This window comes from Nannospalax galili, unplaced genomic scaffold (genome assembly GCF_000622305.1).
Source record: "Nannospalax galili isolate Female #2095 unplaced genomic scaffold, S.galili_v1.0 scaffold3738, whole genome shotgun sequence".
Taxonomy (NCBI): Eukaryota; Metazoa; Chordata; class Mammalia; order Rodentia; family Spalacidae; genus Nannospalax; species Nannospalax galili.
Genome location: NW_008341438.1, coordinates 2,645 through 7,744, shown reverse-complemented (window position 1 = coordinate 7,744; position 5,100 = coordinate 2,645).

Here is a 5,100-nt window from a genome sequence, read left to right as displayed (position 1 = left end):
AGCGTCAGTTGCTTCAGGGGAGATTTATTGGGTGTATGTACCTAACCCGCCTCTTTTGCATCCTGTAGGATGGGGAGATGGATCACAAATTAAAATAATGACTAACTATAGCCAACTTTTAGGTGGGTCTGAAGATTTTAAAACTTTTCATTTAACTTCTGAAATTGTTAATTATGAGGAAATGACAGATCCTGATGGTCCAGCTTATGATGGATCACTTAGATCCCCCCCAGCAACAACTATAGACTTATAAATGGCCTTCTTAGGCCCCACTCCCTCTCACTTCCATCAAAAACCAGACTAGCATGAGGTTGGTACATTCATCTTTGCCCGCCGAGCTTGACTGGCAGCCAGAGACGGGTAAGAGAAGTGGCCCCCTCACTAAAACACCTAAGACAGGAGGGCTGCCAAAGCTGTGGCCTCATCCCATGATGGGTGTATGATTTGCGGGAGATCCCTTCTAACCTAAGACAGGTGCAGTCACCCGGGCAGGGACCCAAGGGTCCCTCACTGCTCTGCCTCGTCTCCCCAAAAGTACCAAGAGCAAAAACTGTGAGAACTATAGCCTCTCACGGGAGGAGTCTGGACTACCTTTATTAAAGTAGAAGGGAGGAGATGTTGGAGGCCAAGCCTTAAGTGTACCCCTGCCCCAGTTTGAAACAACCAGGTGGCCTTGTAAAAACATGTTTTTCTTGCCCTGATTTTTTTCTACATTTTACTTCCTTATCTTGTGAAACCACCGGGGCTCATGACTGTAGTGGAAATTCCCCAGCAGGGCCTTGCTGCCTTCCACTCCCCCCGCCTTCTCTCCGCCCTTTACCTTCCCCCCCCCTCTGCTTTACTATATTAACACTGTGTGATTGCTCAATAAAAGAGACTTGATCAGAATACAGTCTTGTCTCCATTTCTTCATGCCCCCTGTCTATTCATTCCTCCAGGTTCAGTCTCGGTGCCCCACGCTGTTGCTCCACGGGTCAGGGCAGTTTCTAGTGCCTGGATCACTTCTGTAATTTTATCATATTCCACCAGGCCATCTACACTATTTGATACTCACTGCCCTATTAGGAGTAGGCACTTTATAGCTTTTCATTTTGCCCAAATATGCATGACTGCATTCATGGTTCACATTCTTAGGTGAAACTCTCCAATAGTGGTATGCAGAGTGAGCCCCAATAACATATCTATCCCCAGAATGTTCTCCTGTAGTGGAGAAATGGATACCCTCAGGACAAGCCTGCCAGTGCTGCCTTATCCGTGTATTCATCCACTGCTGTCTATTGTCCTTGATGCTTTTGGAGGTTGCCCTGAATTAAAGCATGCTCAGCTCCAGGGCCCACAAAGTCCAACTGTTTTCCACATTACTAGAGAGACATGAAATCTGTAATTCAACATGAGGGCTCCATTTCCATACATGGCCCTCAATCACAGGTAACCTCAGCCGATGTTGCAGGTGTCCTGGGGCCCTCTGGACGGAGGTAGAGTTGGCGCGAGTCACAACAGGGACTCTGGGAGTCAGGTGAGAAGCAGGCAATGGAGCAGCTGCAGACTCATTTATTGAGGATATGGGGCTCCCTTATATCCCCACTCCCGGTGTCCCATTGGCCCCAGTAGGCTTTCTCGGATTGTGTCTGATCCTCATTGGCCCTCAGTCTAGCGATCTTGCATCATCCGTCTCCATGTCCTTTGGCAGAATACAGGTTAGACTCGGCCGGATGTTTTTGGCATTTGCAGCACGCATGCACAGGTTGTTCAGGCTGTACTTCCTCTTACAAGCCATGTTAACAAAGAATTGACTGACATGGCTCTCATTCCAGATGACCTCTTTCCTTTACAGCAAGGGATGCACTGAGGATCACTTACACCTCCCTGTCTTCTGTTTCCTTCACTTCTTTTGTGAATTGCTGATCAGGCTTTAAAGCCTTCCAAAGACTCAAAAGAACAGCATTTGGGTTTTTTTAATTTTCTCACTAGGAGCTCTGGCTCTTCATGAATTTTTCCAGGTTTGCTATCAGGTAACAAGAAGACGACCTACTGTATGTGTTTTCTTTTCCTCATCTTTCTGAGTGTTTCAGCACCTTACAAACCCAGTTTATGTGCTGGTATAAATCATTCAAGTCTTCCAAAGATTCTCTTTCCTCATAAAGATTACATCCAGTCATGGGACTCAGTAAAGTCACTATAGTCCCTATACCAGTCATGTGGTCCCTGCTGAATTAACCTCTTCCTTAACTCCCCTGTGGACATAATCTTAGCTGACCCATGAACTGGGCATCAAATGCTTCTCTCATACCCAATTATCTGTGTAATGCCTGTCCTTCCTCTACTCTCTTCCAGTCGCTGATATTCAAGGGAACCTTTGCTGGTGATAAGCAAGTATCCCTAGTGGCCCATGTGAGCCAGTCCATAAAGGTCTGATTTTCCTCATATTGCCTCAGGTTATGCAGCCTTTAGCTTAAGGAGGGGTTGGTAGTTATATTACTTAGTTTTTTCACTTTCGTGGTACTTAAATTGATCCCTCTGCCTACAAGCCTCATAAGCAGGCTGAGAGAGGCTCTTTATCACATGTTTAAAGTCTTTCCCAATTCAAGCACTGAGTATTCCCTGATTACCATGATTTATTGTGCTGGCCCACTGTTAAGGCACACATTTGCATGTTGAATCCCATATTTTCTCTTCTCTGTTAAAGTTGTAACCTGAGGGCCGTCTTCAATTGCTTCAACCATGTGCTTCAACCATGTGCTCTTCTTTTCCTTATTCTCTGATTTTTCCCATGGGTTCTGAGTTTTGGATCCCAAGAAGGGTTCTTTAGCACAGATCTAACCTGTGTTCTCTATTCCTCTGGCCCTAGCCATCATAAATGGCAAACCAGTACCTCCACTTCATCCTCTCTTATTTAAGTTACTCAAAAAGTCAGAGGTTAATGTGGAAACCGTTAGTCAAATATTCTTTTCCCTTTGTAATTTCTCCTTTATACAAGTGAGTTCCTACCTAGCAACCATCTCAGCCTCAGCTGAACATCTATTACACATAGCAGTGGCCACACAACCTCCACAGCAGTCTGCCAACATCTCATGTCTTTTGTGCTACTTTCAAGGACTATACAGCTTGCTTTGAACCTTCAAATGTTCGCAAGTATTTCCATACTCAGATGCTAGGCCCCACTTATTAAGCAGGCATGCCATCCCACACCACATAGAAAAAGACTTCTCCCACAGACATTCCATTTCCTAATGGTTCAACTATAGTTACCCATAGCAAGACCTATGCAGGTGTTGCTCCAGCAAAATGCACACTACCTTATGCCAGACAGGGAAAGATAGCCATATCTGGATTCCCCCCAAGGATGTCCCACCTGTCAGGTGATCAATCTCAGTTGATGTACCGTGGTACCCATAACCAGGATCATGCAATCAATCACTCCTCTTCAACTCCTCATTGGTTCTGTCGGCCCCTGTTCAAATATCTGTTATATTGGGTAACACTATTCCCAGGCAGACGTGAACAAATATCTCCTCATCCCAGATAAAAAATCAACAACAGACCCAAGGAAGAATATCAAAGTGTTTGCACTATGCATTCTAGTGATATTATTTTGTGTTGTGTGCATTTTTTTGTGAATATGTACATATGTATGCATGTGTATAGTGTATGGGTACATGCATGCTTGAATGCATGTGGATATGCATGCATATGTATGCATGCTTGGGTGTCTCTCCTGGAATGTTCCCCACACTTGTCAGTTTTCATTTTTCTCTTTTTGAGATAAAGTCTCTGACTAAATCTGAAACTTACCAATTGGCTAGACCTGCCTGCTAATTAGTGAGCTCTGGGAATCTCCCATTTCAGCCTTCCCGCAGCCACAGGTTTCAGATGCCAGCTATCACACCTGGCTTTTTTGCATGGGTGCTGAGGATCCAAACACGGGTCTTAATGTCTTTGTGGCAGGCATTTTCCCACTGAACCATCCTCCCAAACTCTCTATTGATATTATTAAAATAAATAAAAATATATTCTATATATACAGTTTAAATATTTTTATTAATAGTGTAAAGTACATATAGAAATCCCTAAAGCTGAAACTATTTTTAATATGTTTTCAAAAATTACTTTTCTTTGGTTATATATGCTTTTTTGAGACAGGATCTCACTATGTATTGCTGGATAGCCTGGAACTCTCTATGCAGACCAGGTTGGCCTGTAACCCACAGAGATCCAACTGAATCTGATTCCCAAGTGCTTGGATTAAAGGCCTAAAACTTACTTTTCTTATAATTTTCAAAATTTAAGACACCTGCTGTACCCACACCAATACTTACAGAAATTTAAGAGAATCTGAATTGTTTTAGAAAAATAGAATCTTCTTCAGCATCTCATACAATGTTCCAAATGCCATGCTATTTCATGAATATAGTGCAAGAAATATAGTTCTATATGGTCTGAGAAAACGTAATCAGATGAGCTGTATGCCAAAGTGCATGTGTGCTCCTGAGTACAGTGTGTGTGTGTGTGTGTGTGTGTGTGTGCATGCCTACATCTATGTCTCTTCCCCTAATGACAGCCTGCTCACTGCATCCTCTGTGAAAGAGGGAGCAAGGAATCTGTTTCCTGTTTCTTCTAACATGGCATCAAGAGCCACTTCCAAGTTCCCTAGAGCACAAGAGTCAGAGGAGAGGTCCTTCTGTCTTAGAAAGGTTACATTCTCTAATTAGTTTGTGATCTCAAAAACAATTGTCTGTTCACTTATTTTTATTTATGTGGATGAGTGCACCATGTATGCAATGCCCACAGAAACAAGAAGAGGGTATCTGATTGTGACAGTTTGGATGAAAATGTCCCCCATAGGCTCCAAGTATTTGGACATTTTTTCTCCAGATGATGGCGCTGTTTTAGGAGGTTTTAGAAGGTGTGGATATCCTGGAGGAAGCACGTCACCGGGGGTGGGCTTACAGAGTTCTTAAGCCTTTCCAGATCTCCAATCGCTCTCTCTTGCTTCCTGTCCCTACTTGATGATGTGAGAGCTTCACTTCAGCTGCTCCTGTTCCAGCCACCTCCAGCCACCATGCCTCCCTGCCATGATGGACTGTAATTCCCCTGGAACCG